Source organism: Cyrtonyx montezumae, unplaced genomic scaffold, assembly GCF_038088225.1.
Source record: "Cyrtonyx montezumae isolate F1298 unplaced genomic scaffold, pur_monq_1.0 scaffold_8, whole genome shotgun sequence".
Lineage (NCBI taxonomy): Eukaryota > Metazoa > Chordata > Aves > Galliformes > Odontophoridae > Cyrtonyx > Cyrtonyx montezumae.
The window spans coordinates 104,175,912-104,189,893 of NW_027072089.1; the positions used below are offsets into that span (position 1 = coordinate 104,175,912).

The following is a 13,982-nucleotide window of genomic DNA, read 5'->3' on the forward strand; positions in this document are numbered from 1 at the left end:
GATTTTATTCTCCTTTGAGACAGGAGACATTAGTACCACAAGATTTGCTTGCTACCCGTTTTTCTGTTGCTAATTGCTCTTGAATGTCTCTGGGTTCAGCTTCTCTGAGTTCAAAATTATGTACTGCTTCCTGGCCCATTTTCTCGTTAAGTGATTATAGGCAAACTTGTTCACATCACCTGCACCAGCCTGTTGATTTGTGCTTTTGTGGCATTTACTTGGTAAAGGGCAGTTCTGAAGCATCGGCTCTTTGAGGAGGCTCATAGCTGCGTATCAGACATCTGGTGGCACTGAAACTCTCTCACCATGTCAAACTTCTCCAGCTTCTGCTGTCTGCTTTGGATACCAGTGCTGCCCACCAGGAAAACACTTCACACTGAGACTTCAAAGATTGTTGGGCACCTGGAGCACACAAGACCTGGAGAACTGGAAAGATGTTTTTGAGAGCTGAAGAAACCCTTTACTACAAGTGAATGCTCTTTGGCAATTGGAATTGCTTAAATTAAAATATATTACCTTTAACGAACTTTGTAATGGCTGGGGAGATCAATAAAGCTGCTTGTTTTTCCAATTCTTTTGTAGTATCTTGAGTTGAATATAGTTTAAAAAAATCCTGGGCTAAACCAAAATAGATTTTGTTAAAATACTACTTCCTACTTTGGTCCTCTTACAGTTCTGTACTTAGAAGATAATTTCAAGTTCTACTGTTTACAATGTCCAATAATCTCAATGTTTAAATGAATTATGTTTGCTTTTTATTAGGAGGTTGTATAATTTCTTTTTCAGATGAGCCAACTGCAATTCTTACAGCATTTTCCTAAGAGTAGTCTTTTGAGAGCTTTCTGTACTCAACTATTTTATTATTATTATTATTATTTTTAGAGAGCATCACTTTTGCAGTTGAATTGAGTTTTGAATTACAACTATTTTTTCAAAGACTCAGCTCTTTCTCTTGCTGATGGCTTGAGGTATTGAAACTCATAATTTATGGAGGAGGGAGAACCCTTCTGCAGATGCATATAAGCAAGGGAGCATAATATTAGTTTCAGTACAGAATACTTAGTGCTTTGTGGACCATCTTCTTGAAATCAGTGGCCTGCATTTGCATTCCCTGGGGCACTAGCACTTAAAAAAAAGAAAAGATATTAGATATATTCAGATCTGGCTGACTGTCATGCCCTGTTATAGGGGTTACACCACTCTTGGTTGCTGTGGTCAGATTATTTTCTTGAACAGATGCTCTCACAGAGAACTGCAAATTTTCAGCCCAATTGTGTAAGCTGAGAGAAGTGTCAAATAGGAGGCAAAGCTTCATGTTACTGTGACTGTAGAAAGGAAGACTTGAGAACTGGCCTTGTAGAAGAGAAAAATGGAGTACGTAGCGTAACTGTTAGCCTGCTAAGGATGCTATCTGGTGGTGATGTGTGACTTTTGAAAAATTTATCTATTTTTTTTTTTTACCCAAGCTATCAAAGGTGTTCTGCTTAATACTCACTTTCAAATACACTCTGTCCTGTTGTGTGTCTCAGGCACGAGTGAGTGGCACTGAGCAGCCAGTTCACATTCGAAGGTTTAAGAAGCAGTGACTCAGCTAATTACTTAGTATATGAGATTATATATAAAAACAACTGCAAGTCATCATGCTCCACTTATTTCCCAGTGCAGATGTTAGTTCCTTATTAGTAACTGTGGTGGCATCAGTAGAGAGTGACATAATTCATCCAGGTGTCATCGTTAAGAAACTTGTGATATGGAAGACCATGACTTCTTGTTGTTCATGTGGTAGTTGCTTTTAGGTGTTGGAGGGAAAGAAAAAAAAAACAGAGGAAACTACAAGTGTCATTCAAATGATGTTCATTTATCTCCATGACTTTATTGAAAACTTAAAAAAACCCCACAAAATCAAAAAACAAAAAAACGACACAACCCTCACACCAAGAAAGAAGCAATAAATTGAGCCCTGGCTAAACTTAATCTCTGAACGAGTTGGTAGTGTGTATATAGGGCTAGCTGTCAGAAGTGCCAGAGGAAGTGATCCTTAATTTTAAAAAGTTAACGAGAAGAGAGTGCAGTTTCCTCTTTCAGTGCTATCAAGTTAATTCTGGTTTCTTCTTTGGCCATGCCTGGATTTTTATGAAGGAATACTTTATTTTTTTTAATAGTATCTCTGTCTTTTAGTCAGAAACTATGCCCCAAAGGAATGGGAGAGAGCTTGTTGGCCAACATTCAGCATGGTATATTAGATCTACCAACTAAACAAATTGTGAATTGACCTGTAGTCTGAAATAGAAAATGCCATTAAATTGCTGCCCTTGAGGAACAGCTGACTTAGCTGCTTATGTTATGGGATGTTATTTACAAGGAAAAGATCATTTTAGGTATGTGAATCAGCTCTGATTTTAAGAAGAAAATAGAGACGTTTGTTTTGTTGGATAGAGATTGCTAAGGAATTGTTCCCAATATAGAAGGCTGCAAACTGGCAGCAGATTCCTGGCTACACAGCCAACTTACTGAATGCCTTTAGCAATAGTTATGTTTATTCTCAGCATGGTGGGTAGGCTTTTTGAAGCAGTGCATTAAGAAATGTCATTAACAAATATGTGACGTTTTCTCTTTTTTTAATGTTTACAAAGAAAGCATGGACAAGACTCATCTGATGCAATTTTAATACATAAGCATTCTTGAGGGGTATTGTAAGTCATGGAGCTGAGTTTTGATGCTGCATATAGATCAAGGAAAAAACATTTTTTTGCTTTGCTGCCCAATTAAGGTATCTGGTTGCAGTTTCTCCCTTGTGAAACAAAGTAGTAGCTAGAGAGTCTTATTTTTAAACAGTCTGTTGCTGTTTACTTGCTTTTGTTATTTAAAATGTTTCTTGTTTCCATGTGCAGAGGGATATCTTTTGAGATACTACTTAAAGTAGCTCAGAAGGGAAAAGATCTTGCAGCAGAAGTGATTTCCATGTGTATTTAATTGCTTATTTTATCATATCCTTTGTTGTTACTGTTGATATTACTGCTTTTTCTTCCTAAATGAGAATTTCCTTTTAGGGTTGTGATGTAGGACAGCATTAGGTTAAAGCTTGTTGCATCAACTGGAAGAAGTAACCACTGACAGTGAAATACCAGATAGCTTTTTCATATTCATCAGGGCTAAGAACTGACCTGAACAGAGCTATTCTACACCTGATGTGAGATGACTTAAAATACTTTTGTGCAATGCCTAATGAACCTACTTGGAGTTTTTGGTATAGGTTTTTTTTAAAGAGTTCTCCCTTTAAAAGAGAAGAGGACAAATATGCCTTTGTAGGCCCTTCAGAGCCTTGATATGATCTTGATCTCTGTAAAGTTTGCAACAGTGATCTGCTTCCTTCACATAATCGTTTACAACTTGGAAATTCTTTTCTTGAAGTTCTGAAATTGATTAATTTCAAAATACCGAGTTTCATAACAGATTTTGTTTTAATAAAGTTTGTGCCTAAGTAGAATAAAGCTCTGAATCACTTCCATGTGTGTGCTGCTCCAGTTCAATTAATTGTAATTTTGGGTGTCAGAAGTTCTCTTTTGAGAAACAAGAATGTGACTGCAGACCAAATGTTTCCCCTGGTAGCCAAATACAAATGGCAGTTCTTAGGGGAGACCTGAGAGGGGAATACTAATTTTCTTTTGATCTAACAGTTTAAGAACGAATATGTTGTTAATATGCTGTATCTACATCTGCATTTTAGCTCCCTTCTTGTGATTTTTTATTTTTTATTTTGCTTTTATGCCTTAACTTGCCATATCAGCTGGTTCTTTCCATCCTGGGTATCTGACATCTGTGCAGTCTCTCTTCTTTCCTGTCCCTAACTTTCCCTTGCTTACGTGAAACTGTACACGTGTTCCATACCAAAGTATCTTTTTAATAGGATTGAAGTTTCAGCTCTGTAGGATTGAGGCTTAGCTCTGATTATCTAACTGTTAAATCAGGTTTTAATTGTGATAGTGATTGCAAGTGTAGTTATGGCCTGATCATTAAGGGTATTTCTGTCCCTGGATGATCTGAGCCATGGTGTTCTCAATTGCAAGAAGGAACTGCGCTGTTTGTAGGAGGCACAGAGTTGTTTTCTTCTTAGTTCTTAAAGACTGTGATATGGTCCAGTCTGTTCAGGAGATTGTGTCCTTTAGGCTGAAGTTGCTTTCTATTGTTAATATGGATCCTAATGTGATGATACTTCATCCTCTGTAGAGTCCTTTCTCTTTTTCAGTAGGATGATTTGGTGATGGTAAGAAATAGTTTTAAGTGTTTCTGTCATTTTAGAAGGTAAACTAGATAAAGGAAATAATTTCTAATTTGGTATTACCTTTTCTTTGTATGTCTGTCTAGAGGCAGTCTTGCTCAGGACTCTGGATTACTTCCTGGTATCAATTTTTCCTAGTGTTTCCTATTTCCTTTTTGTACTTCACATAAGCGTTTGTAATCAGTGGTGGAAGATCAGCTTAGTGATGAACATGCACTGCTATCTACAAGTGCAGTAATGGAAAGAAAACAGATCAGTGTTGGAAAGTAATATTAGTGCTATTACAGTGTCCCTTTTCACTGTTTAGCACTGACATTATGGTATTGCTGACTGTGCCCTGCGTTTTGCTTTCTGTCTGATTTAGTACTTCTGGGCAGAAGAGTGCAGTAAATGGACTGTAATGACTTGGATAGATAAATTTCACCTCTAGGCAAAGATAGTACCAGTTAATCTGTTCTCTATCAGGCCATCTAAAAAATGAACTCTGAGATAATCGATAGAAAACTTCCAGGGAAGGTATATTTAAGGATTAAATACACAACTATACTGAAAGTAGAACTGTATGACATAAGCCTGCTACAACAGCACTGACAGAAAATAACTAAGGTAGTCTAACTAATCTTGGATTTAATTTTTATAACTTTCTGAAATTATGTCAGCAAACAATCTAGTAAATCTTTTAATGTAAATAACAGATGTAAATTGATCTCCAGCCAGAGCCATTACATTTTGTGGAGCCAGTCGAAGGCCCCAGATACGTGTATTCCATCTAATATATGGAAAATATACTCAAGAGTAATAGTCTACTTAAAATAAGAAAAGAAGCTTTAATACAAAATTTATATTTAATTTGAATAAACATGAAGTTCTGATTATTTGGTATTTCATAATTAATAGTGAATTTCAATGAAAATTCATCATTATAGAATCAGATTTGCTTGCAGTAAGACTTAAAAATTAGGTTAAAATAGACCAATTGCTTATTCTGTTAATTATAAAAACCTGTTCCTGTCCTTTGAAAACCAGTTTCAAAGCCAATATCAAATTTATTTCAGGATTGTGCACCAACTGATTTGTTGTGTGGTAATTGAGTTGCTTTGTGTGCTGCCATTTTTGATTTTCTAGTATGCAGGTTTGTTCACACTGTCCATTAGCAAGTTTACCCATCTCATTAAGGCTGTCTGTAACTTGCCTAGACTTCAGTGGGGTGGATTGAACTTTTTTTATAGTATGTATTTATCTCATGTTAGAGATGGTTTATCTTGTTAAGTGAAGTGCCATCCAAACTGACCTCAGCCGTTCCTTCTGGTTTTGCTGGAAAAACAGAGAGGTTTTCTATCTGCAGTGATGAATTTTAGTGGCTCTTCATTTGAAAAGCCCAGCATGTGGAAAGAGGTGGGATGAAAGTGCTCAAGACTAAGACTTTACCTCAGCTGAGGAGTTAGAAGGTCAAGGTGAAAGAATCAAGACTCTTTTACCTTAGAGTGCAGGCCACAGAGATTCCTTTGCAGTTGAGAATGAACCAAGTGATTATAAGACTGAGAACAAATCTTTGAAGCTTTTCAAGTAGAGTTCCACTGGCCTCAAGAATGTAGCCACATTAAAGGTGGCAGTTTTCTAGGCTCAGATTATTTCATATATGAATTTGATGCTGTCCTATGAGAATGTTTTGAAAGACCCAAGCCTCTTTTTTTCTTTTTCCCCCTCCTCTTTGGTGTGTATATGTGGCAGCAGTGAGAAAGTATGTAGTGGATGGGACAAAGAACAGGAAGAGGGGAAATCAGGATGGTTTGATGAGTTTGTGCCTTGGAAGGATTGTTAATGCTGCCTGTGTTAACATCCATACTACTTCTTTGCTCTGATAAATATCCTGGCACTTGATACTGCATATAAGTAGTAGTACTGCAAGAAATGGATATATATATATATATATAATTTTGCCAGACCAGACAGTAGTAAATGTTAAATTCTTAGTAGTTATTGTTAGAGTGTTATAGTGCCCACTTTGCATATGTGAATGGCATTTTATTAGCTATTGACTAACATGGTGACATCTTTCTGCTGTAAATTTGCTTAGCTAGTGTACAAAGTGTTGTGCAAGAGAGGAGAATGACAGAGGGCTGATTATTTTTTAACTTTTCAGTTACTTGGATTTTCAAATGTAATCCTTATGGTATCAGAGAGTTGTTGAGATGGGAACAGACCCCCAGTGGTCATACAGTTTAGTCCATTGCTTGATACTGAGCTAATCTGATCAGGTAGCTCAGGGTCATACGCTGCCAAGTCTTGAAACCCTCCAGTAGTAGAGGTCCCACAACCTTGCTGCACAAACTGTTGCAGCATTTGACCAATCTCATGATAATATTTTCATTTCAGTACGTAAATGCAATTTCCTATGCATCAACTTGGCCATTGCCTCTGACTATGTTGCTCTACACTTCTGAGAAGAGTCATGCTCTGTCTGTGGACCTCCCTTCATTTTCTAAGTTATAAATAGATATCTTGTGGAAACATACCAGAAAAAAACATTCTGTTGACTGGTGACCTGTTCCCTGCTTTGTGGGAGTAAGAGACAAGTTGCTCCAGCTTCATCAAGTTCCTACCCAAGGATCTCAGTCTAGAGAAGAGGATGTCTTTTAATAGAGGAGGAAATTGAGAGGGTAAAACTTTCTCCTATGCTTTTGTCCATGTTTGTTTCCCTTATCAGCCTGCAGCTCCATGCAGCCTTTTCTCTTCTCTCTTTAGCTCATGAAGAATCACAGACATATGACTTTCAGACCTTTCACAATCTCTGAAGCCTGGCTGCTGCTGAGAATTTTTATAGGCTTCCAAACATTGGACTTTACAGGCTTGTAAATAGTGAAGAACTTATTTTGAGTTGTCAGATGCTGCATTTAAAGCCATCTTGCTTCTAAAAATTTAATTCTCAAAACAAAACTGATTATCTTACATTAGGTTTTTCTTCACTAGTATCTATGTGGCATTAGATGATGTGATACTGTATTGTTTTTCATGTATTTTTAGGTTAGTGTAAAATTCACTATTGTCATTTATATTAGTCTTCAAGATTTTTTTTTTGCCCCAGTTAGAACGAGTCTGTGGGGCTTTTCTCTTTGAGCATTTTCTTTTTTGTATGTTCTTCAAGTTGCAGTTCCTTTTTGCCCTTTCTGATAACAGCGACGAAAATATATTTATTCCCTGTTTGTACTGAATTTATGCAATACTGCAGAGTCCTTTGGTGTTTCTGGATTCTCATTAAACAGTGTGATAATTCAGTTGCTCTCACTTCATGATAGATATTCACAAGATGTGTACTGGTGCTGATACTTAATCTTTTCTTTGGATTCTATGTTTAGGAATGAGCTGCTTTTCGGCTGATTTTCTGTACTGACTACTTTGGGTTTATGAAAATCAAGATAACCAAAGAGGAATTTTCTTATGAAGAAAATATGTTCATGTAGGGGAAAAAAAGTTGTCAAACCTGATTTGATGCTCGACAGGGTGATTACAATGCTATAAGTAATCCAAGTGAGAATATCTGCATTTAAAAGGGTATTGGTTCTCTGACTAATGCTTTAATCTTAAAAGATAATCATTTCTATAGTTTGTTTCCAGTATTTTTGTCTGAAGGCTTACAGAGATGATCCTGTGTTTCTTGTTACATTCATTTTGTTCTTAATGATACATCAGAGCTTTTCATTCTTAAATACACTAATTCTATTTGGTCCTCTTCAGTACTATATTGTTATATTAGTTGACAAATATGGTTACAAATAACAGTTGAAACACTTTTGCAGTATAGGAAAGGCAAGCTTTCTGGGCTTGTTATTTACGTGTAAAAATACCTCTGTTCCTGGAGATACTTAGGGAGGGAGGGAAGCAAAACATAGTAGTGAAACTCTCAGAACAGTGAATATCCAGATAGTGTTCTTGCCTCAAGGTGCTTGTTACATTGTTTTTGCTGGGAAGGAAGATCAGACCTATTTGTAACCTAAGGAGCTAGTTTTGTAATTATTTTCTTTGCTTGCACCGTCTGTATGTCAGCTTGTCTACATTTGCTAAGTGTTAGTTATCAAGATCATCTCTGCAAAATAGACTCTGCATACTTTCTTTATAATGAAACATCTCCTAAAATGAGCAAGGTATTACTTCATTCCATAAATTACTGCTATTACATGTTGTATCTAAAATCCTGTGTAGTGGAAAGGTGGTTCACCTTTCTGGTCTCTGATCCTTGCACTTATCCCTAGCTGAATGCACGTTATGGACATCCAAGTGTGTAGTGTATTCTAATGAAAAACAAAACACAATAACCCACAAAATGCATATAAGTTATCCATACAAGAAATTTACATGTTTTATCATTGCTAGTTCTGCTTTGAAGAATTTTATTTTCTCTGGAGATCCGAATTACCAAACTGAGACAAAAGCCTAGATAAGAAATTAATTTCTAGGCACTTCGTAGGCTTCCTTTCCTGATGCACGCTTTTTCCTACCAAGTGTTCCATATTTAACTGTTAGTGATGAGCAGTGTATCCCAAACACAGATGCAGCAGTTAGTTACCTATCTAGATGTTTTTCTTGGTACCCGTATTTTAAGGTAAGTAGAAAACCTGCTTATTTTCTACTTCTTCCTTCATGCAATTTGGAAGAAGAAACAGTCTTGTTGATAGGGTCTGTATATAGATGACTGAATATACTATGCTATACTGATAAGTTATAATGTGCACCCTTTTTAGTTCTAAAATTTTTATTTCGTTGTCATCTTCTGCTGTTTGTGTTGATACTTAAGGAGTTATATTTCTTCAGTATTAAATCTAAGCTATAGCAGTTGAATGCTAGTGTGTTTTTTTTTTTCTTATTGAGGTGGCAGAGATTTTGCTTATTGCTACTGTGGAAATTTTTTCCTACCAATTAAATCAGACGCTGATAACAAAGGTAGTAGAAGAAAGTGCTTTATGGAATATTTAGAATAAATGAAGAAAATCAGCTAAGCCACCTACGTTTGATACTTTTAAGAGGAAGAAATTGAGGTGTATGGGCTGTAATAAGTTTTGCTTTCTAACTTTTCCATTCAAACTCTGCTTTGTATGTAAGCTTGTTAAGTAAATAAATAAAATGCTTGGCAACTGGGGACCCTTAAATCTCTTTGAAAGTCACTGGAACTTTAGTATCTAGCTGCCAGGGTTGCCATTGGAATATGAGATCTGGGTGCACTTGAAATTTTATCCTTGATCTGCTCCTATTTTGCAGTAATCAGGCAAAGGCCTTGCCAGGAGCCAAACTTAAAGGTTCAGTAAGATGGACAGGTCTCAGGCAGTGAATAAACTGAGTTCACTCTAACACTGCTTTTCCAACCCTCTTCTTTCTCCTCCATAATGTACTTACATTGTTTAGTAGTGTGGTCATAAGTGCTGAGAAAAGTATTTTCTCATTTGTTTATTTAAAGTGTTCTTGAGGAAGGGAAAAGCTTGTTTAAAGAGAGATTAGAATCTTCCTGGATACATTTAAAAAAAAAAAGAGAAAATTTTGGTTAAAAATTGTTAGTATGTAGAGGTCAACACCTTAGTAAGTTAGAAAAGTGCATAGATGATGGTGATTTCTGTCTTTATTATGAGTTTAAAGTAAACTCATCTGAGTGTTTTCTTTCAATATTTAGGTTAATGACAGAACTGAAATCTTATTTAATTTCTGTTCAATTTAACATCTTGCTGGGGAATCACTCCTTTCTTAGTATGCCAGTAAACTAATCTGTGTATAATTAGTTTAATAAATATAACTTACTGGTAAAAGCTTTATTTGAGATTCAGATTGCTTCCAATAACGGATGGGGTGCCATAAGCTCACATGTTTTTCTGACAGGTGTGTGTCACAACTGACAATAAATGCAATTAAAAAAAAAAAGTGACACATGCAGATTTGTGCAATTTTGTCGATTCTCATATAGTGACAAGTCCTGAAAGAAGCCAACCCCTAATTATGCAACAACACTCACTTTTGGGGTGTTGTTAGTGTATCTACTGTACAAAGAAAATTCTAATTCGGGAATTCAGTGTGGTGAAAATTGTATGGAGTCAATTTGTCACATTCGTGTAAATATGCTAAAACTCTCTGGCCTTACATGGAGTTATATTTAATCTTACACCCACAGAAAACCTGTTTGCAAGCTCTCAAGTTACACAAGTGAAAATGTAAATGGTATTTGCAAGCCCATGCCATTATGGAGGGAATCTGAAAATTAAAATGAAGCTTTTGACTTATATGTGCAGTGGTAGGATTAATTGTAGTCAGGTAACTCTATGGAAAATATGTTGATCTTTGACTAGTTTGAGAATGCTAATTCTGTATAATGTTCTGAACAAGTCTTGCAACTCATTTATTCCACCTTTCTCTCAATATGAAAATGTTTCGGTCTGTATTACTCTGTAGTATCATTTGCCAATATTTTTAGTGTAGGAAGATTTAATGACTACTTCAATTGGAATATTATGAAGTTGTCTTTTTATCCAGATGTTTTAAGCTTTTGACATTTATTGTCTCGCCCCTGACTAGAGGCGGTCTTCTACTACGTAAAACTTTTCCATATCTTGATAAAAATTCTTAAAGTTCTTTGGTCCAGTTCCATGCAGAATTGAATTATAAGTCCTGTACAAGTCGCCATTGTGTCCATATCAGGATGCTCATGGTCTCTACTTATTGCTATGCTGGAGTACTTATTACTATGATAGAAGAAGGACTGATTTATGCCATGCCTTCTTTGTTTCAGTCTTTGCTCTAAGATTGGCCTTCAGGAGTGCCAGACCTCCTAGAAGTTACCAAATAGGAAAGATATACCTTTGTTCATTGAGGACCAGATTAGGGAGCACTTAAACTGGATGTACATGAGCCTGTGGGGCTCCACAGGGTACATCTATGTGCATGGAGGTACTTGTCCATTTTAATTGCAAGGCTAGTCTCTGTTATCTTTGAAAGGTCATGGTGATTGGAAGAGATTCATGAAGACTGGAAGAAAGCAAATTCCCTTCTTACCTTTGAATAGGGCAAGAAAGAACATCTGGAGAACTGCAGGTTGGTCAGCCTCATCTCAGTCCCTGGAAAGATGGTGGAATAACTAACCATGGAAACCTTTTCCAAACACATGAAGGACAAAAAGGTGTTACCAGAAGTAGTCAGCATGTGCTTACAAGCTTACCTGCTTAACTGCCACTAAAGCCCTCTACAACAAGGTGACTGGTTTGGTGCATGTGAAGAAAGTAACATATGTTGTTTAGCTTGAACATGGGTTTTTGACCCTGTCTTCCCCAGCATCTTCATAAACAGATCGGTGGGGAATGGATTATAGGTAAGGGAAGTGGCTGAATGGCCAGTCCAGAGGGCTATGATCAGATGGCACAATGTCCAGTTGGAGGTCAGTCACTAGTGGTGTACCTAAAGGTCAATGTTAGGGCTAGTGCTGTTTTACATCTTCATTAATGACCTGGATGATGAGGGCAGAGGCTTAGAAGAGGTGGCTGATAAACCAGAGGGTTGTGCTGCCGTTGAAACAGACAGTCACAGGCAGCATCAAAAGGAATCTGTTCAACACAGGGAATTGCAAAATCATGCATCCGGAGCTATCTGCGGATAAGCCCTTGCACTAGAAGAGTCCCAGGAGTCCTGGTGGCCAACTGCTGACAATGCAACAACAATATACCTTTATGGCTAAAACAGCCAGCAGCCTCCTGGCCTGCATTAGGATGAGTCCTGCCAGCAGGTCGAGGGAAGTGCTCCTTTCCCTCTGCTTAACACAGGTGAGGATGGTCACAGTGGCACAGGTTGCCCAGAGATACTGTGGAGTCTCCATCCTTGGAGATCCTAAGATCCTATTAGGACACAGTTGTGAGCAACTGGCTCTAGTCAACCTTGTTGGAGCAGATGGTTTGGAGCAGATGATCTGAAGAGATCTCTTCTAACTTAATAATTGATGCAGTGATTCTGTATATTCTTTTTTCTACACTCCCTTCCTCCAATTAAACAAGATCTATGCTGTGCTTGGCAGTACTGTTATATGATATGACTTGTGAAGCATGTTGGAAACTGAGCCCTAAATCTTATAACTGAACTAATTATCTAAAATTAAGTTCCAGCACAACAGTTACAATTAGAAAAAAAACTTGAAATATGTGAAGTAGTGTTTGGGAGAACAGAAGGAGTTTTGCCCTTTGACAGAAACGTAGCTTCTAGTTCTATGATTCTGTCTCAAGTTTGTAGAAGTGTCTTTTTCCAGAATGTTTTTAAATGCATTGTTTCTTTCAGAAGAAATTTCTTTCTTCTACAGTTTTTGTTTTAAAAAAGAACCATGTTTTTCCAAGACTTTTGACTTGAACATGAGTTTCTCATTCCAGGAGATGACCTTCCTAAATTAATTGATCCCAATTCTATGATGTAACTTGTTTAAAATATCTCTTCCGGAGTGTGTTTTCTGCTTTTTAAAGTCTAAAGCAGTAAGCTTCAGCGAGTTTTCTAGAAGTTATCAGTTGTTTTCTGAAAAATCTTGGTAGTTCCAGTCAGTGTTGGAAACGTACACTGATGGTAAATAGAAGTGCTGCCTTGGTGCTTGTTTGTATCTGGTTTGGTGTTTGATTTCTCAGAGTCAGCATCTTTCTCACTCTGCTGTTCATTCCCAGGCTGAGCTGCACAGCTCCAAAGCTTTTATTTTGTGCCCCAGCCACTCAGGAATGAAGCAAATCACTGCTTTCCTAGCTCAGCTATTCAATTATATTTAATGGGGAAAAGTCATTTACATGTCTGTCTAATAATTCAGAAAAGCTGCCATTAAAGGATAATCAGTCAGTGTAATCCCTTACATTTTACTGCATGCTTACGTATAGGTTTATACTAAACTGTATACTATTTTCTGTTCAAAGAAATAAAAACTCAATGGAACTTCAGTAACATTTTGAACATACGTTACCTTTTGTATTTTGTGGCATTTATATTGTATTTTGTGGCTGTAGCTGCACACACTGTATATTGCACTTATGTGGTGAATTTTTTTATTTGTTGGTTTGTTTTAAAGAAATTTGTATTTCTTAGAAGAGAAATCTATTTTCTAAAAACCTAAAAGGTAATTCATTACTTGCTTTGAACAGCAAATGGGAAGAAAACACATACAGGATAGTGCTACTAAGGATGGCTATTCAGGTCTGATGACATTAGCAGTAGACTGCTACTTGTGTTCTAATTTTCTTGGGAAGTGAGGAAAGATACAGAGAAGTGATGTCATTCTGCATGCAGTGAGGATCACTATTACGCTGAAAACTCTAGTAGTGGAAGAAGGAGTAGTTAGAGGATTTTCAGTGTCCTTATGTGTGCTATTAAAATAGTTAAGATAATGAAAAATACAGTTCTTATTGCAGAATGGTCATTAAAAGTGCTTCATCCCAATATTACATTGTACATGTCATGCTCCTTAGGGAGGATAATGTCTTTCATTTGAAACAGTGCAAAAAATTCTTCCGCGAACACCTAAAGTTGTTTCTAGAGCTGCTCCCACCTACTGTGTTTGTTTTGTCCATAGGAGGCAGTTGGCATTTTTTTTAGCAGCACCGTGAAAGGCATGGAAAACTCAATACCTGTTTTAGCAGGCAAGGAAGAAGTGTTTCTGTCCCTGGCTGAGTGTGCAGTTTTCAGGAGCAAAAGAAAATTATATATTATTTAGTCT

The 13,982-nt window shown here is 36.9% G+C and overlaps 1 protein-coding gene across 2 annotated transcripts in view; it reads left to right on the forward strand.

The window, feature by feature from the left end:
• OSBPL10 (oxysterol binding protein like 10) overlaps nt 1-13,982 on the forward strand; it is a 103,040-nt gene that overhangs the window by 67,557 nt on the left and 21,501 nt on the right. The gene's annotated exons all lie outside the window — the stretch shown is intronic.